Source organism: Anser brachyrhynchus, assembly GCF_964034855.1.
Source record: "Anser brachyrhynchus genome assembly, chromosome: 18".
Lineage (NCBI taxonomy): Eukaryota > Metazoa > Chordata > Aves > Anseriformes > Anatidae > Anser > Anser brachyrhynchus.
This window is the reverse complement of record NC_137711.1, coordinates 12,873,674-12,895,856: the sequence shown is the minus strand read 5'-3', so window position 1 is coordinate 12,895,856 and position 22,183 is coordinate 12,873,674. Positions and strand designations below refer to the sequence as shown.

At 41.1% G+C, this 22,183-nt stretch overlaps 1 pseudogene across 1 annotated transcript; it reads right to left on the bottom strand.

Moving 5' to 3' along the window:
• Window positions 1-688: 688 nt before the first annotated feature.
• LOC308180152 (myosin-1B-like) lies at window positions 689-18,967 on the bottom strand (annotated as a pseudogene). Its single transcript, XR_013956151.1, has 37 exons — window positions 18,170-18,967; window positions 17,937-18,080; window positions 17,688-17,844; window positions 17,099-17,126; window positions 16,897-17,008; window positions 16,725-16,817; window positions 16,532-16,595; window positions 16,346-16,444; window positions 16,134-16,237; window positions 15,901-16,039; window positions 13,632-13,750; window positions 13,378-13,527; window positions 12,934-13,104; window positions 12,374-12,680; window positions 11,955-12,028; window positions 10,933-11,233; window positions 10,069-10,192; window positions 9,847-9,983; window positions 9,489-9,744; window positions 8,283-8,525; window positions 8,016-8,192; window positions 7,791-7,936; window positions 7,601-7,691; window positions 7,124-7,513; window positions 6,877-7,003; window positions 6,142-6,260; window positions 5,613-5,809; window positions 4,985-5,168; window positions 4,742-4,907; window positions 4,448-4,572; window positions 3,908-4,216; window positions 3,606-3,809; window positions 2,414-2,539; window positions 2,145-2,315; window positions 1,954-2,058; window positions 1,588-1,683; window positions 689-1,077 (listed from the first exon to the last, which is right to left on the bottom strand). The product of XR_013956151.1 is annotated as a myosin-1B-like (transcript).
• Window positions 18,968-22,183: the final 3,216 nt, after the last annotated feature.

Below are 22,183 nucleotides of genomic sequence, written 5' to 3'. Positions count from 1 at the left end.
TGTTTAAGTCCATGAATGGTTGTGCTAAAGATTTTCCTTACTGTGTAAAAACCTTAAATCAAACTTGGAGTAGATTCTGTGTATCCTTTCTCTTAATCTTAACTGAATGAGTTATCATCACTTAATATGAGATGATTATCTTGCACTCAGACATTTACTTCTAATACTGCTAATTAACAAAATAAACAGTAGATTGCAGTCTTCTTTTGTTTCACAGACTAGAAACTAGATAACTGTTTTTTAGAGAAACTGCAGGATTTTTTTTTCCAATACAGAATTACCCATCTGTATTCAAGTCCAGTGTTTCGTAAGTGTAGCAAACTTTCCAATACCATATTGACACCTTACAAAAACCTCTAATCATTCTACTTGAAAGTGATTTTCACTTCGACTTTGTCATACTTATCTATGATGTTATCTTTTTATATTACATTGTATCTCAAAAAAACAAACCAAACCAACCAACCAAACAAAAACACTCCATCACCTTTGTCTGTCTTGATAATATATGTTCAATTATGTTTCTCTTGTCCATAAAAGACACAGTTCTGTCTACACCTCAGAATCTGCAGCCCAGCTCTTTTTCTCCCCATGTTCTTTAAATTGTGGATTCTTTCTACTCTCCCCATCTGTGAAATGGCAATTGTTTTGTGCTAGTCATCATTATTCCCCACGCATTTTTAAAAATGTTAATGTAAAAATGTATTCTTGTGTAACATACTCTTAAATGTAAACATAAGCAGTATACATGCACTCTAAAAGTAATGAATACTGGAATAAATAATTACAACATGCTAATCACTGTTCATATGCAAAGGTTTCTACTGTCTTTATTACCTAGATATAAATGAAAATTACGCAAAAAAGCAACACAGAAGTTTACATTTTATGCATGCCTCAGGTCACTTTTTAGCCTTATGAGCCTTATTCCTCCTCTTCTGTCTTCTTATGAAACTCCCGGCTCTTTGCTCGGAGCTTGTTGACCTGCGATTCTGCAATGTCAGCCCGCTCCTCGGCTTCCTCCAGTTCGTGCTGGATCTTGCGGAATTTAGAGAGGTTGACATTGGACAGCTCCTCCTGTGCAGGGAGAGAGAGTCATGAAAACAACAGGCTTTTTGTGCTGTCAGGATACCTAATGAGGAAAATATTTCTAAGGCATTTAATATCTTAGAACTGGCCAAACAAAAATTCAAATGCAGCTTCCAAACATAAGGAAAGAAGCTATTAAGGGTGCTGTGTGTGCCAGAAGAGAAAAGGACATTAGGCTGTCAAAAAGGCCATGGCCAGTGTAGACAGAGCACAGTCCCAGCTGGGTGCATGGCAGAGATAAAGTTTGGCAGCTGCTTCTAATACCCTGGGTAAAAATGAAGAGATAGAGGGGGAGATTGAGGCTTAGAGCAAAACTAGACATGAAGCAGTGTAGTCACTTCTAAATGTTCTTACTCTTGCATAACTAAATGTGTTGGTGTTGTGGGAGAAGAAACATCAAAAGAGTAAAAAATTTAAAAACCTAGACAGAAAGAAACACCAAAACTGAGTTCCGGCTTCACCAGAAAGAAGTCTGGCACTTTTCAGAATGATACTTACAGCCTCCTCAGCTTGCCTCTTGTAGGACTTCACTTTCATTTGCAGCTTGTCGACCAGATCCTGGAGCCTGAGAACATTCTTCCGGTCTTCCTCAGACTACAGACAATGTTAAACAACAGCAAGAAAATGGTAAATAATAGCAACGCTTCTTTTGCTATCTCCCTAAATTTCTTCTAGATGAAACAGAGAGAGTTACATGCCTTACAGAGCACCGCTGTTCGTTCGGACAGAGCTAAAAAACTTGCTGACTGTGTCAATGACTAACTGAGAAGGATGGAAAGAAAACCCTCATGAAAGCACTATGCCAACACATTGACCTCCAGAGAGAAGGGTGTGTAACCACAAAAAAACCCTCTTCTACCTTACCTGGTAGGTCAGCTCCTTCACCCTCCTCTCGTACTTGCGCACACCCTTCACAGCTTCAGCGCTGCGCTTCTGCTCAGCATCAACCTCCCCTTCCAGCTCCCGCACCTGCAATGAAAAATCTGTCTTTGGAGCTTCTTTGGTATTTCTCCAAGGGATGTGCTCACTTGTGCACAAATACCAGCCCCACGCACCCTGGCCTCCAGCTTCTGGATTTGCTTCTTGCCTCCCTTCAGGGCCAGCTGCTCAGCCTCATCCAGACGCAGCTGCAGGTCCTTCACTGTCTGGTCCAGGTTCTTCTTCATTCTTTCCAGGTGAGCACTGGTGTCCTGCTCCTTCTTCAGCTCTTCTGCCATCATGGCTGCCTGGAGAAGACAGAATCAAAGGCGTTTTGCAGATGAAGACATTTTTTTGTGGGGGGGGATACATCCACCATCATCAGGGAAAGGAGCCCCCATCTCACATCTGTGATGGCCTTCTTGGCCTTCTCTTCAGCATTGCGGGCTTCCTGGATGGTGTCTTCCATTTCACCCTGAATTTGGGCAATGTCTGTTTCCAGCTTCTTCTTGGTGTTGATTAAGCTGGTGTTCTGTTTGAGAAAAAACATAGTGTTTTCTCCAGCAGCTTTAATATACCATCTCTGGCAATAAATAATTTCCCTACTTTTATTTAAAGTTCTGTTAACGTGTTATATGAAGAATATACACTGCTGATTAACAGCTGCGGTAGAAGACTGCCAAAGAGTCATTGAGATACACTTGTTAAAAAATGAAAATAGATTTAATGATTATGTCAGTTCTCTAAGAAATGTTTTTTACATTTCCCTCTGAATTTGGGAAATAACTGTTTCCAGCTCCATCTTGGTGTTGATCAAGTTGGTGTGCTGCTGAAGAGCAAAAACATCACAATTTTTTTTCCATCGCCTTGTAATATCAAATCAAGAACACAGCAAAATATTCTTTTTTTAATGTAAATTGTGCCATCAGGTCCCATGGAATTCTGTTCTAAAGGAGCTGTAGTGGTAGCTATTAGTTTGTTAGCTCCTTAGCTAGTTTAGCTAAGTAGCTGTTAGCTAGTTTCTTAGTGATGAGCTCCAATGTTTCAAGAATGTCCTCCAAAAAATTTCCACACAGTTTGTGAGTCAACACAGAAGGAATTTGTACTTGCAAAGAAAAACAACATAATCTTTTCTTATCATTTTCAGTCTAGTGGCAGTTCCACAGAATACTTACACTAACTTTGCTAAAAGATGTTAAGGACAGTATTAGTGTATTCCTGTTTGAACACAATTCCTGTGATAAGCATAATCATCGACCTAAGTGTGACTTTACAATCTCAGACGTAGGAAAGCTGTTGAACTTACAGAAGCAATAGGGCATGAACCTCCAATTCTCCTCTTAATTTATTACTTTTAAAATAATCTCTACTATAGTCTAATGAATTCCATCTTGTTTCTGAGGCTGAAAACTCACTTTTAGTATTTCTTATCCATACTGTGACCTTTGCAACATATAACTTAGTAAATGCTCTTACACTTACTTATAACTACTAACTACACTTATAACTAACTAAATGCTGTTACACTTCAGCTAGTCTCCAGGTACTTCCTTTGTATGGAGTAGAAATATAAATATTAAATATATTTGTTCACTGACCTGGGTATGGAGGAGCTGCACACGCTCACTTGCATCCAGAAGCTCCTGTTCAGCCACTTTCCTTGACCGCTCCGTCTGCTCTAGGGCTGCCCGCAGCTCCTCAATCTCAGCCTGCAAGAGGTTTGCTCTGCGCTCCACCATGGCCACCTGCTCCTTCAGGTCCTCCTGTGTTCTGAGAGCATCATCCAAGTGTATCTGGGTATCCTGCAGTACAAGTGAAAGAAATTATAAGCAGACCATAGTCCTTTGGAACAGAAAATTTTAGCCAAGACTTGTCTATGAGCATCTTTAGTTCAATGGACCTTGAGCACGCCCTGTGTGTTTCTCAGATTCTTTTGTGCCTCTGCAGCCTGGCGGTTGGCATGGCTCAGCTGGATCTCCATTTCATTCAGGTCTCCCTCCATCTTCTTCTTCAGCCGCAGGGCTTCATTCCTGCTCCTGATCTCAGCATCCAGGGTGCTTTGCATGGACTCCACAATTCTGAGATGATTTCTCTTCAGCTGGTCAATTTCCTCATCTTTCTCTGCTATCTTCCTGTCAATCTCAGTCTTGACCTGGTTGAGCTCAAGTTGGAGACGTAGGATCTTCCCCTCTTCGTGTTCCAGTGAGGCCTGTACAAGAATAAACGAAGGCAATGTCAGTTAATTATGTAAAAGAATATATCAGCAAGTCTACATAAACTATTCTCTTGAAGAATTATATACAGCTTCATATCTCAAACTTCAGCAAAGGAAAATTAAGCGTGTGTGTCCTAAGGCTTTGATGATGTTAAATATAACATGCCTTCATTTCATAAATGTGATCTATTTTATATATAAACAATTAATAACAGTAGGATTTACCTCAGCTTCCTCCAGAGAGGCTTGGATTTCAGATTTCTCCTGCTCAATCTGCTTCTTGACTTTCTCCAGCTCATGAATTGCCTTTCCTCCCTCCGCAATCTGCTCCGTGAGGTCAGAAATCTCCTCTGTGGAAACAAAAGATGAACAGCATTTTCATACACAGGGCAAAAGGGGAAGCGCCCTGCCACACCGAGGCAACAGGCATCTTTGCAGACCTGGAGGCAAAAAAAAACTGTGGAAAGTCAGACATGATTGTGAGAAAGCTCTGCCAGGAGTAGAGGACCAGCAACTTACGCTGCAAGTTCTTGTTCTCACGCTTCAGCGTTTCCAGGTGGTCCAGGGACTCCTCATAGGCATTCTTCATCTTAAACAGTTCCGTGCTGAGAGAGCGAGACTCCTTCTGGGAAGCTTCCAGCTCAGCCTGTGTTTCCTCGTACTTCTGCTTCCACTCTGCCAGGATCTGAGGAGCAACAAGGCGTGAGTGGCAATTGTGGTGAGATGCTCTGCCCAGGATCCACACACTGGAGGTCAAAATACCTTGTCAAAGTTCTTCTGCTTCTTGTCCAGAGCTGCACAGGCAGCATTTGATCGCTCCACATCAATCATCAGGTCTTCCACCTCGTTCTGCAGCCTCTGCTTTGTCTTTTCCAGGGAAGCACATTTGGCGTTGACAGCTTCAACGTGTTCCTCTGCATCCTGCAGGCGCTGTGCTAGTTTCTTCCTGGGAGGTGGTAAGCACAGTTCCCAGTGAGAAAGCAAGTTCTCAGTCAAAAAAAAAAAACATACAGCCTGTGTGTGGTTTTTTTTTTTTTTTTACAGGAGAGCACATTTGGCCACTTTGTACTGTGTGACCCCCATTTACACAGAGTGTAAGACCTCTTCTAGAGAGTCATAGTATTTCTGTGTTTGAATGCTGGGCCCTAGCAAGTCACTCTCTGCTGTTCACTCTGGTATTCACTCTAGCACTGGTCACTCTTCTGTTCTGCGTCTGAAGAGCTTTGGTGCTTCTGCTTTTCTCAGTGCACATTCTCTCTTGGTTATATTTTCCCTCTTCCTGCCACCCCACCCCAAAGTGCAGCATTGGATTCTTCCTGACACTATTATAGTGGTCTCCTGAAATTTCCATTGTTACTTTCTCTCAGCCTTCCGCACTTTCCCCACGCACTTGGCCTCCTCCAGCTCCTCCGTGCGCTGAATAGCGTCTGTCTCATATTTGGTTCTCCACTGGGCCACTTCGCTGTTGGCTTTGGACAGGGCACGCTGCAGCTCACCCTTGGCTTCCTGCTCCTCCTCATATTGTTCCCGGAGCAAGTCACAGTCGTGGCGAGCAGACTGCAAGGCGTGGGCCAAGGCGTTCTTGGCCTGGGGGAAAAATAGTTGTGGGACAAAGAATAGAAATCTCCTGGGAAATGTGGAAATGTCCTGACTGAAATGTTATTGGACACTGGATTATTCTCCCATGAGAATGATGGCAATGTATTGAATGAGGATGGGAGAGCTGGGAATTTGCAAAATGGAAGTCTAATGGATAGATGGTAGGTGTCAGGGAGCAAAGGTAAGTTGCACTGAATGAACTAAGTGCTTGTGTTTTTTTCCCTCTCAGCATGGTGTCTCTGTAATCTCATATGTGTCTGAAGCACATTTTGGTGAGGAAAAATCCAGTGGACAAGACAGAATTTGGAAAGCCTCCTCACCTTTATCTCTTCTTCTAAGCGCCTCTTGAGTTCCTCAATCTGTTGGGTGAACGCCTGCTTGCCTCTTGATAGCTGAGAAATCAGAGCATCTTTCTCCTCCACCTGGCGTGAATATTCACCTGGGGAAGTTTGCAGATACATAGGCCTTTCATTCTCATTGCTGGCAGTGTTGTGCATAGTTAGGGCTTTAAGACAGTGTGTTTAGCAGAGCTTACTAAAGCATATGATCTCATTACATACATTTCTCCTTACAGGAGACACAACTGTTTTGGACAGGCCATGTGCCCAGAAGGGTAATCTATACACTAGCTGAATCACAGAACCACAGAACTGTTAAGGTTTTAAGGAACCTCTGGAGGTCATCTGGTCCACCCCCCCCCCGCCCCCCCCCCCCCCCGCTATAGCAGGGATACCTAGAGAGGGTTGCCCAGGACCCATCTAGATAGCTTTTAAAATCTCCAAGGCAGGAGACTATACAACCTGTCTGTGGAACCGTGGTGGCTCTATCACCTGCACAGTAAATAAGTGTTCGTTGATGTTTAGATGAAACCTCTTGTATTCCACTTTTTGCCCATTGTGTATTGTCCCGACACTGGGCACCACTGAAAAGAGCCTGTCTCTGTCCTCCATTCAGGTATTTATAGACATTGATGAGATCCACTCTGATTTCCTTGTCCAGGAAGTCCCAATTCTGTGACACTGTCCGTTTTCACATTAGAGATATGAAAGTCTCACCTGATTCTGTCTGCAGACGAGCTCTTTGAGCATTGAGGTCATTGACCATGCGTTGATGCTCCTCTTCTTTTGTCTTAATCTCACTCAGCTGGTCTTCCAGTGCACGGCACATCTTCTCTAGATTTGTCTATGTGTCAACATACAGAATGGGAGGAATAAGCAGTTCACACTCTCAATAAAACTGATAGGTGAAGGTGAATTCTGTAGAATTTCAATTGGGCAAAGATCCCATAAAGTATTTCTGTACCTTAGCTTTGGAGACAGACTCCATGTTACTGGCCAAGTCATCTATCTCCATCTTCAGCTCACTCTTCTCCTTCTCCAGCTTCTGCTTGACTCGTTGCAGGTTGTCGATCTGCTCCCCAAGCTCAGCTGTGCTGTCTGCGTGCTTCTTCCGCAGGGCGGCAGCTGTGGCTTCGTGCTGCAGCGTGGCCTCTTCGAGGTCGCGGCGCATCTTCTGAAATTCTGCCTCACGCTTCTTGTTCATCTCAATCTGAGCTGCCGTAGCCCCCCCTGCTTCTTCCAGGCGCTCGCTGATCTCCTCCAGCTCCCTGGAGAGGTCAGCACGGTGCTTCTCTGCTTTTGCCCGAGAGGTTCGCTCTGCCTCAATTTCCTCCTCCAGTTCCTCGATACGGGCCTGGGGAAAATGCAAGACCCTTCACACCCATGCCCTCCTTGTACTGATGTCCTTCTGAAGGGCGGAAGGGAAGGACCAGAGACTTGCCTGCAGCTCCTTGATCTTCTTCTGTAATTGCATGCCCAGGGCTTGCTCATCCTCAGTTTTACTCTGGATCTGGCTGATTTCAAAGTCTTTCCTTTGCACAAAGCATACAGAATCACAGTGTTAACACCTGAATAAAACTACCTAATAAATGCACCTGACCCACACTCAGGTGTCCCACAACCACACTTACTTTTTCAGTTTCTCATCCAGCTGCTGCTTATCATTTTCCAAATCCATTATGGTATCTTGGGCCAGCTTCAGGTCTCCCTCAAGTTTCCTCTTAGCCCTTTCAAGGTCCATGCGCAGTTTCTTCTCTTGCTCCAGGGACCCTTCCAGCTGAACACAACAACACCATCAATGCCAGGCAGGTCGAACTCCATACCAGTCCTGTCTTGCTGGAGGCACGTGTGCTTACATCATCCACTTGCTGCTCCAGCTTGGTTTTTGCTTTGGTCAATGTATTGACTTTGTCCTCTTCGGCCTGCAGGTCGTCCAGTGTCTGCTGGTGGGCTTCTTGGAGGGCTTTCTTCTCTTTTGTCAGCTTGGCAATGGTCTCATCCAGGGATGCCATCTCCTCTGTGAGATTTTTCACCTTTGATGAGAAGGGAGCAAGTGTAATTAAAACGAGTAGGTACAAGACTCCCATAATAGCACAGTGTGAGTGACGTCTTCTGCCTCATACCTTGTTTTCGGTGGCATGTTTTTCCTTTTCAACCTTGGCCAATGTTAACTCCAGGTCATCAATGTCTTTCTTCAGCTCTGAACATTCATCCTCCAGTTTCCTCTTCTTGGCTGTCAGCTCAGCATTAATTTCTTCCTCATCCTCGGCCCTTTCTGTCACCTCCTTAATTTTGGCTTCCAGCTGGATTTTAGTTTTGATGAGCTGATCACATCTTTCTTCAGCATCAGCTAAAGCATCAGCTTCCTGATGGGGAGAAAAATAGTCATGTTTTCTAGTCTCACTTTAGGAAACTTGGAATAGGAAAAGGGTATTTCATACAGAAAACAAACAAACAAACAAACAAACAAGCATGGAATTATGATTTTATCTTGTGGGAAATGATTTTTGCACTGCCTGTTTTGTCTTTTTTTTTTTTTTTGTCTCATCTTTTAAGTGTTCTTATCAGCTATTCTCTTGCTTTATTTATAATGAAAGTGTATAATATATGTAAAATGTATTTTTTTAACTGAGGATTTTGATGGATTTGCTTGAAAGTTAATAACTGAATTGTGCACAGATCTTTTTGTTTTATCTCTGTAAGAGCTTTTTTTGGCATAACTAATTTAGAATTTGTTAAATCAGTACATAATCTAATTGCAATTGGTAGTGTCGTTTTGACAGTATTTTAAAGCGGTAAAGTAGACACTTAGAGGCATTTGAGGATTGCCAAAATATTCTCAAAACTTTTGATGTTCCAAAGGGTTTTGTAGACCTACATAGGGTTGGCAGTTGCGTTTGGTTGTAGAGGGCATTTTTGTCTTCCTGGAGTAGTATCTGCAGGATTACAGGTGAGATACCATATATGATAAGAAATATCAGAAGGCCCTTTTGTTTAGGCAACTGTTTAAAGACAGAATGTGTAGTCAACTGGGTCACTCTCTTGACTCCATAAACTCTATATACCAAATCTCTAGTGACTACACTTGGGCCACATACAGTGAGCTTACATGGAGTCGCATACCTGTGACTTCTGGGACTTAGAAAATCTTCCCAAGCTGGAACACCAACATTACAATGGTGACATTGAGGTGTCTCAATATTACCTTTAGTGATACAAGTTAGAATATTTTGTAAAGCAGTTTTGTGTGCAGCTTGAGAGTTCTGTACTATGCAAAAGCATAGACCTTGCTTATTTTCCCCTGGTATAAATATATTAATAGTACTCACCGCCTGTACTTGGAGCTGCAGATCATTTTTCTCTTGAAGCAGAGACACCATTTTCTCCTCCAGCTCCTTTCTCTTTGCCTCAGACTTTGCAAGCTCTTCCTTGGTTTTCTCAAACTCTTCCTTCATGTTGGCCATCTCCTTCTCAGATTCTGCACTCTTCAGCAAGGGCTTGATCTTGAAGAACAGCTTCATCCAGGGCCAGTGCTTGACATTCATGAATGCGCGAACGTTGTACTGGATGCAGAAGATGGACTCCCTGAAGCATAATTAAATTATACATTGATTATTTTCAGTGTGATGAATGGTGACGCTTCCCCCCACAGGACAGTGACTTGAACTGAAAATGAGCAATGTCTACCTCCTCTCCACCATTCTCTGGTACTCCACTCTCATCAGGAAGCCCCTGCACCTGGCCTGTGTGCGAGTGATGAGCTGTGCCAGCTTCTCATCCCTCATTTCCTCCAGGAGCCCCAGCAGCCCAGCTTTGAAAAACACCTTGAGAAAGGGAATGTTGCAACACATCACTGCCAGGTAGAACAAAGCACAGGCATATAGCGATTGAGTCAGGAAGAGTTTGTACCTTGGTGTGACCAAATTTGTACTGGGTGTGATCCACATCAATTGACCCCAGAAGCTTCTCAGAAGCCTTTTTGCTATCAATGAACTGTCCCTCTGGGATAGCACTGGCATTAAGCACCTTGTACCTATTGAATGAAAGGAAATATGAATTAATGCAATCTCAAGTCATAAGGTTAGACTCTTTATTGAAATTAACAGTATTCTGTGCAGCAGAAGGAGGCTGTGGAAGTTGGTATTCCATACCTTGTTTAGAGATGACATTTGTAATCAAGTCAATAATCCGAGGACAAAACTAAGGAGAATTTTACAGTCTTTAGTTGAAAATGGGATGCTGATTGCTAGCTATTTCATTGTTTTTTTTTTTTTGTTTTGTTTTGTTTTTTCTTAAACTGTGCTGTTGTTCTTGAATAGAAAATTTCTAGACAGGAACGTTGCTACCATGTGCGTAGGAAGAAATCATCTTCCGCTGAAAGTAGCAGCTGATATGATGTTTAAAGCACTCTACCCAAGTTTGTAATTTTTGTATGAGAATTTGTTGTATCTATATATCAATCTTCATTTTCTAATCTTGTAAGCACAGGTTTGTGTAGCTCTAGCTTGCTTTCATAATCAGAAACTTTGGCAAAGCTCGGTTGTGTTATGAGCAAAAATCAATAAGGACACCTGAGGAGCCCTTCATTTCCCAACATTTTCTCCCGTGCCACACATGCTTTTGGCTATATATTCCAGCAACTTTGCCTTTCTTTCAGTTTTAGATAGTTATGAAATCCAAAAATAACCATGTTAATAATAACCATGTTAAAGTAGTTAACGTAAGCAGCTTATGCAGTAAAGATGAAGCGGAGAGAGAAGAAAGGAATCTGACCTCTGTTTGAAGTCTGCATAGAGGATTCTGCTGGGGAATCCCTTCCTGCAAATTCTGATCCCTTCCAGAACACCATTACAGCGCAGCTGGTGTAGCACCAGTTCATGTTCCATGGCACCTAAGCAATTGAGACAATTATTTGACATTTCATTATAAAGCATAGAGTGTAACGGTTGCATCACAGTCAGATTTCTCTCTACTTGAGGTTCTTACCAGGTGTTTTTGTTTCATTGGGGATGATACAGCGCACAAAATGAGGATGAGTGCTCCGTAGATTGGTCATCAGCTTGTTTAGGTTCTCCTGTAGAATTATGTGCAAATGTTTTTCATTAACAAATGTTGCCTCTTCAGTTATTACTGTCAGATATGATAATTGTTGGAAAGGAATAATGGATCTATTATTTGCACCTAGAGCCATGCTACTTTGCATTTTTGTCTACATTTTAGTCTTGAGGTCCTGGTTTGGAGTAGTGGCAAAGCTGTTCAGAGATACATCTCTTTCACACAATGTGAAAAACTGTTCAGGATACCAGATAGTAGCTAGTGCTCAAACAAGAGTGCCTTATGCTCTGTTCATTGGTGGAGTGGAAGCTGGCCTTGGCATTTCCCTGTTGCCTTGTCTTCCTATGTATATTCATATGCAAATTTATGTGCAGATCCAGATTATAGATACCTCAGGGAGGCAGATACATCCACCATTGTCCTCCCAAGACAGAGGAGAGGGGGAGGATCTTGGTCCTACTAACTGATATACTCGCAAGTAAATGAAACTGTAGCCTGACCTAAGTACTTTTTCCAACATTCATAGAAAGACAAAATAGATGTGTATCTTCCCCCTGGCCTCAGCTGATTTGATGCTAGCTCTTTTATGAATAACTTAGAAGATGTTTTTGACACAAAGAAAAACGTTAACAGGTACAGTAAAATGGCCTTCTTGGATTTACTGTGAGGGGTCAGAATCTTCAAGGAAAAAAAGGAAAAAGGAGAAAAAAATAAAGAGAGACAATTACTTCTGTACTTACTCTGAAAAGAGCTGATACAGTCTGGAAAGAAGAACCCTTCTTCTTGCCTCCCTTCTTGCCACCACCACTGCTCTCTGAAGAATAGCAAAAAAAGATGGTATTACAACTTTGAGTTGTAGAATTTTTCTCTATGAGACTGCAAGAATGTTGGTCATAAGTATCAATCAGGCTAAAAAGGAAACTAGTATGCAGTGGGAAATAAGACAACATTCAGTCTAAAGGAGTAGAGAATCAAAATAAGGTGCTCACTGGAGTCTGCGGGATTAACATGGCAGAGCGGAGGCCTGACATATGTTTGATCTTTTCCTTTCTTAATAAATTAAAGCCATGGAAGACTCCGCACAAAATGCAGTTCCTGGAGTGCATTTTACATTTATTCTTCTGGAGGAGTCATTAAAAAAAACAATCAAAAAACTAACCTGCCTCTCCACCAGCAGAGGCAAAAAGTAAGGCCAGTGTCTTCAGGGATGATTTCTGGTACAGCCCCACAACAGTTTCATTCAGGGGATCCTTGTTCTTGTCAAGCCAGCCAGTGATGTTGTAGTCCACTGTGCCAGCATAGTGCACCAGGGAGAAGTGGGCCTCAGCTTTGCCTTTGGCAGGCTTGGGCTTCTGGAAATTATTGGACTTGCCCAGATGCTGGTCATAGAGCTTGTTCTTGAAAGAGGTGTCAGTTGCCTTGGGGAACATGCACTCCTCTTCCAGGATAGAAAAGATGCCCATGGGCTGGAAGATGCAGAAGGAAGACATGAAAAGGCAGAAAGAATCACAGATAAAGAAGTATCTTCCCGACTGGGAGGATGTTAAAACTCCCACGCACTTTTAAAGTGGAATTTTTATTCTACACAGCAGAGCAAGCTATGGAAGAATATAAAACTGTGTATTTACAATATCACATTTACCCTTTCAATTTAAATTTGTATATATATTAAATTGATGCATTTCTGAAAACATAAGGCATTGTGAGTTACAAAGATACCTTCTCAATGAGTTCAATGCAGGCAGCCAGGTCCATCCCAAAGTCAATGAACTCCCATTCAATTCCTTCCTTCTTGTACTCCTCCTGCTCCAGCACGAACATGTGGTGGTTGAAGAACTGCTGCAGTTTCTCATTGGTGAAATTGATGCACAGCTGCTCCAGGCTGTTGAACTGCAGAATAGAGACATAGATTATTATTTATGTAAATTCAGAAAGGTAGGGATAAAGAACTTTTTAAGCGAATTTTCTGCCTTTATGAATTTCAATTGGCATATGTGCAGCAAAAAACTATTCTCAGTGAAAAGCTTGTAGCAATCATGATGCTTTAGATGCAATCTGAATGTATCAAACCCATTTCTGTAAAAAGAAAGGCATAATTTCTTCTTAAATTCTTCAGCAAACAGAGTTACTTCTAAAATTATGTTAATAAAAAACTGCTCTTACATCAAAGATCTCAAAGCCAGCAATGTCCAGGACACCAATGAAGTACTGTCTGGGTTGCTTCGTATCCAGCTGTTGGTTGATGCGAACAACCATCCATAAGAACATCTTCTCAAAGACAGCCTTTGCCAAAGCACCTACTGAATTGTATACCTAAATCAAAACCAGAAAGTATGCAGTTATCATGTGGAGCAAAAATGGAAGTCCAGTGTCTTTGTTATCAAAACGCTTCTTGCCAGACACCAAATTTTTCTTACCTGCTGCACAGTTTGACCCTTGGTTACATATTCATTCCCAACCTTGACTCGGGGGTAGCACAGGGCCTTGAGCAGGTCTGCTGAGTTCAGACCCATCAGGTAGGCAGCCTTGTCAGCAACTATACAAACACACAGCGGCAGTGTGTATTAGCTTACCAGCAGGTCTATCTCGTAGAAATTCAGAATGGCTTCTGCAGAAATTATAAATACTCTAAGACACATACATAAAGATACAGAACCTTCTCTTGATTTGATAGGAGATATTGATATGTCTCTTGATAGGAGACACTACTGTGTTTGTTGTTGTTTTAAAGACAAAACAACAACAAAACAACTAGTAGTGAAAGGCAGTTGTAGTCAAGATAAGAAGGCCAATTAAGACAAAAATGTAACATATTTGTATTTCGTCATAAGCAGCATTCCCCAGAAGCTGTGGAGCATTTGCGTTGGGTATATTTTCTTCACCATCGGCTTATTTTGAATTTTATTGAATGAAAATTTAATTTAGAGGCATTTAGGTAGACAAAACTAAAGAAATGTTTTAAAAGAGAAAAGGGAAAACTAAGTCTGGGATGATAGTGAGCTTGTAGACAATCACAGATGTTCTCAGAACCAGACAGTGCAATCTCTTTCAGTGACTGCTGATAAAGCAACCTTAAAAACATAATACTCAAGAGACGACAATGCTTAGGTGTCAATTATGCCTTAAAGAACCTACACCTGAAATGAATACCAGTTTTTAGAAGTGCATGCTCAAGCAGAATTCAAAAGGTTTGTCATTTTACTTTCTACTATTACCTGTAACAATGAATTTAGATGCGGACCCTGTTAACAGGCATGGCATGCAAAACGCTTTGCCCAAGAATGCCTATATATATCATGTGAAAACACAGGAAAAAAACACAGCAGATTGCTGCATTAATATTTGAAATGTCCAAACATCCTTAAATTGCATCAATAGATATTCAGGTTAGAAACAGAAAAGAAAATCCAATGAGTAAAGATAGCGTAATACTGGAATAAATTGCTTGTTTTCCTTGGTGCCTTCAAAAGAATGCAAAGTAGGAAGAAATGCACACTAAATGAAGTAAACAGAGGGCAGAGAAGATAAACTGCCACAGTCTTCTCCTAGGTTTAAGAGCAAGCAGAACTGGCACAATAATAGATGATTCTGCCACACTGAGAAATTTGTTCACAGGTTCAGAGTAATGGTCAAACTTTACGTTGACCTGAGACTCGGAAACAAAACTGATTTCAATGGAATTGGTGTTGCATACACGGCTCCAAATGCTTCCAAGATTTGGTCAGCAAAATACCACACCTGACATCACTTAAGCAGATGGAAGTGCTATATTGTACTATGAATATTCATCATTATCAGATTCATTGCTATTGTATCCCATGCATTTTCACTTAACGCCTTAACCTTCCTAAAAAGCAAATGAAAACAAAACAAGAACCTCCCCCTGACAATAAGACACATTCGTAATATACAAAAATAACTCTGGTTTCATGAAAATACTTCCATGACCTTGTAAAGGAATATACCTTTGAACAATTCTAGGCAAAGCAAACACAGCAGACATATGTTAGCTGCCTATTTTTCAAACGGAAGTCCTGGAAACATGCTGAAACTCTACAGAAAATGTAGAACGTAAGAGCCATAGCTGCAGTATTAACTGATGTTCCTTTTTAACCTTCTACGCAAAATAGAATAGCACAATGCTCTCACTTCAGGCACTAGGAGTTGCTTGCAAGAATACTGGCTTTGGGGTAGAACAGCTTCAGGATTTTGGCTTAGTTTTACCTGGAATCAATAGCTTTAGGAGGTGACGACAGCACATGATAAATAACTGTTTTCTCCCTGGGTACTTAAACTTAAGTCAGTGAGCACAGTGGCTCTTGGTTATGAGCCACATCTGGGAAGCTGCCATTCAGTAGAGCAGCAAAGCCCAACTTTCTTCTGCCTGACTACTACTCTGTCAGCAGATGGAAGTGTGGTTTGGGATTTACTGATCCTTATACTTTGCATAGTCCAAAGAAACCTACATCTTTTGCTCAGTTGTGTTCTTCCAGGGAAGACCTCTTGTTAGGACACACTGATGTGCTGCAATACTAGCATTGGGGGAAAAATGCAGATGGAGTCCATGATTCTGACTGATTCTGATTCTGAATCATGGATTCACGACATGAATCATGACCCTGAGTCATGGACCCTGAACCCTTCCTGTAGTAGTGAGTGTTTCAGTATTTACTGTAGTAATAATACCTTCGGTGCCGTCTGGCTCTGCCTGCTCTTCACGCTGTTTCTGCTTAAACTTCAGGTTCCCGTAGTGCATGACAGCCCCCGTCAACTTGTAAATGGCTGTTTTTTCATCAGGAGTGAAGCCCAGGATGTCAATGGCACTCTAACGAAGGAATAATTAAAGAATACGTAAAAGCAAGGACCATGCCTATCTATAGATCAGAGTCCACCTAAGAAACCTTCTGTGCATTGCTTACGTCTGTGGCCATCAGCTCTTCCTGGTCATTAATGCTGGCAACCGTGATCTCCCCTTGACTCACATACTGGTAGTCATATGGGTTGGTGGTGATCAGTAGCATCTCTGAGAAGAAGGACAAAACATATACAGATCAAAAGACTATTGGCATGGAAAGGAATGAAAAATGTTGCTCAGTGAACTGTGTCTGGAGAAGTTACTGGTATTTCCTACCAATTAGCTCTGGCTTCTTGTTGGACATGATCTGATAAAATATGTGGTAGCTTCTTTCAGCCTTGAGCTGGAAAGTGACCCTGGACTTCTCCAGCAGATCTGGGAAGGACGGTAGGAGAGAGTTAGCACAGGAACTGAGGATCAAAGTCAGAAGGAATGTGGTCAGGCCTGGAGGCCTGGTCTTACATGTTTCAATGTCAGCAGAAGCCAGTTTTCCCGTGGCACCAAAATGGATTCTGATAAATTTACCCTGAAATTAAATAATAATAATAATAATAATAATCATAATAATAAAAGATCTAGATCCACCTCACCAACTCTGACTGCATTGTGTTGATAAGAATAAAGTCATCTTTTCTTACGCCAGGCGACAACTTACAAAGCGTGAGGAATTGTCATTCCTCACAGTCTTGGCATTACCAAAAGCCTCCAACAGGGGATTGGCACTGATGATTTGATCCTCAAGTGTCCCCTAAAATAGAAATCTCAATGTCATGTTATAGGTCAGAAATCAATCAGACACTTGCAGGGTCCTACTTCTAGGAGCCCACCTGCATCTTGCCAGACTGCTCCTCCTTCTTCTTATCCCCACTAGCTGCAATTGTTGCAAAGTACTGGATGACACGCTTTGTGTTCACAGTCTTCCCTGCACCGGATTCTCCGCTGTCAAATCAAACATGGAACCAGAGAGCGTGTGGTTCCTGGGCATGGGGCAGCCCCTCAGGGACTTGAGTAGGGAGTGAGTGTACTTACGTGATCAGGATTGACTGATTCTCACGGTCTGCAAAAAAAGGCAGAATGAAAGTTTTAGCCATTGTCCTGAATAGCACTGACCTGACTGAAAAGTAAAGCTGTAAATGTAAGCTGGGGCTTCTTTGGAAAGTCTAAGCACTGACTCCTAGAAGACAGTACTGGATTTCCTTCCACATCCCTCAGTAGTAAGTATAAGCTCTGCTGGACCCACGCAACTGTCAGAGGCACATGGTCCTCGGACAAACTGTGTATGCACTTGCCCTTCACACAGTTCTCATCAAGGAATCGAATCAAACTGCCTACCTGTGATTAGGTAAAGGACTGCATGGAATAATAATATTTTCTATTCCCTCAATGTAAAAAAGTAGCAAACAGTGAGTCCAGTGTTTCTTTCTGCGATGGGAGAGTGTGGAATTTGGTACAATAATACACAGTGCTGAATCTATGCATGCTTCTGGTACAGTTTGGCTTGCAATTGTCAATTTCTCTCACTCAGCTCCATGGTGTTTGAAGCTGTCTTGTCACATGCTCCAGTAAAAGCAATGAGGCTTTTTCGTTTAGATTGCTTTGAATGAGATCAGGCACTCACCAGTCAGCATGAACTGATAGGCATTGTCAGAGATGGAGAAGATGTGTGGAGGGGCCTCCTGGCGCTTTTTGCCTCGGTAGGCCAACACCACCTCCGGGTTGTACACCGGCAGCCACTTGTAGGGGTTGACGGTGACACAGAAGAGACCCGAGTAGGTCTGCGAGGAAGGGAGACAGCACGTTGGCTTCTGCTCAGCCTGGCACAGCAGGCCTTCCAGCTACCCAAAGGAAGACAGCTGCTGGTACTTACGTAGATCATCCAGGCTGCATAACGCTCTTTGAGGTTGTACAGCACAGCGGGTTCGTGGAGGTGGGTCATCATGGCCATGTCCTCGATTTTATCATACTTGGGAGGGTTCATGGAGAAGACCTGATCATCCTTCACGGTCAGAGTCTGCCAAAGAAAAGAAAGAACCGTATTTGTCATCTAAGAGTCTAGCGTAAGATTAAATTGTATTCTTAAGCCTTGATTTTTTTACTCACTTCTCCTGCTTCAGTCTTGACAGTGACCTTTCCTGCTTCTTTGCTCTGGATTGTGCTTTTCACATAGGATTCTTTAGCATGCACCACAAAGACTGATGTCTTGGCATCAAAGGGCTTGTTCTGGGCCTCAATTCTCTCTTTTTCTGACTTTCGGAGGTAGGGAGCTGCCTCCCCAAAGATGGCCATCTCAGAGTCTGATGACATGGCTGCAGTTTATTCAGCAAGGGGCTAAATGGAACAAATGTACTCAAGTCTGAATGAAGGAAGTTATGCCTTTGTACCACACACATGACTTTGTAGCGTTCTACTGTGACTGTTCTTAAGATTTCTCTCTCTGTAAAATCTGTTGTCCCCTAGATATCCTTTCATTTATTTAGATCTTAAGCATGACAGAGGTCTTTGAGTTAGACTATTTTTACTTTCATTCCCTTTTTCAGTTTACATTTTCTGTTCTTTAGATTTAGATTCTTTAGTAGTCTTTCAGTATCCTACAGTGAAAAAAAATTGTATCTATTGTCACAGTAAACATACTTTATATCTAGCAACAAAGATACCAATGGAAGTTATCTTACTAAAATTATGAAGGCACAATTATATTCTGTATTTCTTCCATATTTTAGACTATGTAATTTATTTTGACTATAGAAGTGGAGCAGCACAGTAAAATTGATCTGTAGTAAGGAGAAGCGGAAGTGTGAATTGTCTGTTCTTTAGCAACACATTTTCCTGAGCTAGAAATTGGAGTTCTAACATCTCCAGTGGTTCTGTCTTCTCCAGTTCAAGCTGATCTGTTAAGGGTGAGCTGTACCAAAATAAGAAAACTTCTCAATAAAAAACACTGAGAGGGTTTTGACAAAGTCTTAACTGTATAAGTTCAGTTAATTCATCTTCTTTTTCATTAATTTCTATTTACAGTCAATTTCCTATTAAATTTTCTGTATAGTAAGAGTTTATTTATTTATCAGCAGGTATCAAACAAATGTGTGAAGCAGTGTTATGAAGGCAAATTTGCTGTTTTATTTGTTTTGCACAACCCAAGTAGGAATGCACAGCATTAATATGCACAGTTGTATGGGATTATAGGAAGTGCACATACAGTTGCATAAAACCCATCTTGGAGGGTCTATTCCTATGGAATAGGTAAATTAAAGTCTTACCTTTTTTAATACCAGCTGGCTTGCAGGCTGGAGGCTGGTGAATACTGATGAATAGAAAAGACAAGTTCCTTATTATTATTGCACAGAATGTCAAGGATAAACCATAGGGTGAAAATATGCAAGTGGCTTGAAAGCAGAAAAAAAAATCTCAATTGATACAGAGAGTCCTTTGAGGAAAGCAGTTCCACAGGCAGCAGGAATTCAATGGGATTCTGCCAGCACTCAGAAAACTATATTCTTACCTTGAAGATTTCTGTGAAGACAGAAAAGACTTATCCTACCAGTGCTTTTATAGGTTCTGATCTGTACATACAACTCCCTTCTCCTCTTTCTTAGGTATAAAAATTTTTGGCAAAGCACCGTTTGGCAAACTTGACTGAGTACATGATTCCCATTCATGCTCATCATGGATATATTTAGAAATATCTGAAGTCTTACTTGCTACATGAATAAATCTCCTATAAATATTTTGACTAGGAATCTGAAAGGAGGAAATGCTGTCCAGCAAATAGAGCAGGACACTGAGACTTGGAATTATTGGCTTCTGTTCTCCTGACTCCTGGATTGTTGTCTGACATACAAGATTTGTGTTCCTCACAACTCAGCAGTAGTGAGATGGATAGATATTGCAAAGACCTTTGGAGAGTTTCTATTCTGAGATATTTCTGCAAATAAAGAATAGGAACATCTAGAATAACTTAATTGAAAAAGCTTGGGCAACCACATCATGTTAATGTTACTGCAAATATTTACACCTTCAAAGTGTTTTTCTTCTGGGATTTTGCTGGTCAATTTCAAAAGATCAGAGAAGGGTCTTTATAACCCTTAATCCATACATTTAATACCACCTTTTACATTCTCTGAATTATTTCACATTGGCTATGGCTGGAAATCAGATTTCAAAGGTATTGTCTTGCTGTTCTCCATACGTGGCTGTGCTAGTTCCCTCAGACATGTTCAGCAGGGGTTTCAGTCAGGTCAAATTAACAGTGATTATCAGCTTTTTTTTTTTTTTTTTTTCTTTTAGATTTATTGGCAGTGGCTATAGGCATGATGTTTTTGATTCCCATAGCAAGCAGTGCAAATTCTAGGTAGTCTAGGTAGATTTATTCTGCCAGACACTTCATTCAACATAAAGTAATAACAAAACTAACCTAACTGTTAGCCATAACATACAGTTTTAGATCATGGAGGATGTTTTTCTTAATTTTAGAATGCCTTGTCATTTCAAAAACAAAAACAAGAAATAATAATTATTTTGAACAAAATTCACTAAGGTTTTGGATGCTGTATATGGAGGAAGAAGAGCGCTTGGCATGTTCCAATACCTCAGTGACAGTGCATTGTGTCTTAAGAAAGTTTATCCGTCCACAAATAAGTTTTGTTGTTCAAATAGCTATTAGAATAAGCACGATAGTTCTCAGTGAAGGGGAAAATTAAGTAAACTTGGGAAGAGATGCATTGAATAATGAAAAACCACTTACATGGCTTTTTGAAATTTGTTTGACATTTTATGTACCATGGTGTGTCCATATTCTCTGGTGCTACAGATAGGCAATAGAAAGAACAAATGTATATGGGAAGGGATTAAGGGAAAAAGACACAAGTAGAATAGTGTAGCTGTTCTATACAATAAAAGTTTGAGGTTTCTGTGTATACCTTCTGTGACCTACAGATCTGTCATTTCCTTTGCAAAGAGTTAGGTACCATCTCCCATTTGAAGTCCTTGCATGGAGCAAGGATGAGCTGCTATGATTCTGTATCATATTTTAAAGGCTCACACTCTCCTTCAGGTATCTGGGAGCTGTAGCACTGCAAGAGGGGTCACAGGATCACCAGTCTTCTCAACTCACTGCTTTAAAAAACTTCCATATGTTTCCAATACTGCGTGTACAACTAAAATGTCTGAGATAAAGTATTCTTTTATGAGGCTGCCAGTATCCTTCTCAACAATTAAAGTGATAGAAGAAAAATGATGGCATGTATTTATAGAGGCTTTATAGTTTATACTTGAAAAATAATATTGAGTTTCTGCAGGAATGTCGTAGAAGAAAATTGAAAGGTTTTATTCATCATCTAGCATGAGAAACAGGATAAAGGGAGAGAGAGAAATATATTCTAATTAATATTCTTATTCTAATTCTTCTCTTATTCTAATACATTATATAATTAACAAAGAATGGACTTGATTATTCTTTATATGAAATTAACTCCAAGTTGGATCTGTAGTTTTTTGATAAACTTGCCTCTCACTTTTGACATAATGACTTTCAAGTTGTTCAGGACCTGAAAGCTTAGCAGCTGAAATCCGTACAGCTGTAAGAAACCTCTCAACATTTTAGTTCTGATTAAGGCTCTCTGTGACCTTGGCAATACCCTCTTATACAGTCCTTAGTTTGTTCATAAGTCTAGTATTAGTTCAAAATTATTTTTTATATTTCAGCTTCCTTCTTGGTTCCTCTGCACATGTAAATTGAAGAAGATGACTTGGATTCCAGTACACTGGTTCAAAGATCACACAATATATCATCCTGTCTGTCCATTTGACATTTTGTATTTTGTTTCACCTCTTAGGTCTAATAGGAATCATCTGGGAAGGCAATGGATTAAAGAGGGAATGACAGATGACTTGTCATTTTTCTGTTCCCTGTGTCTTTATCTTCCCTTCTTAGAAACCTGGTAAAATAGGACAGCTTTCTACAGTCCGTGGACTTCATCTGCCTATTTCAAGATACAGCACTTTTCACATATTCTCCCCGCAGTAAGTATACCACCAGATCCCAGAACCATCCCGATGTTCTGTGGCTCTAGAGTTCTTTTGGATTGCCTTTGCTCTCCATCTAGGTTGAAAAAGTGA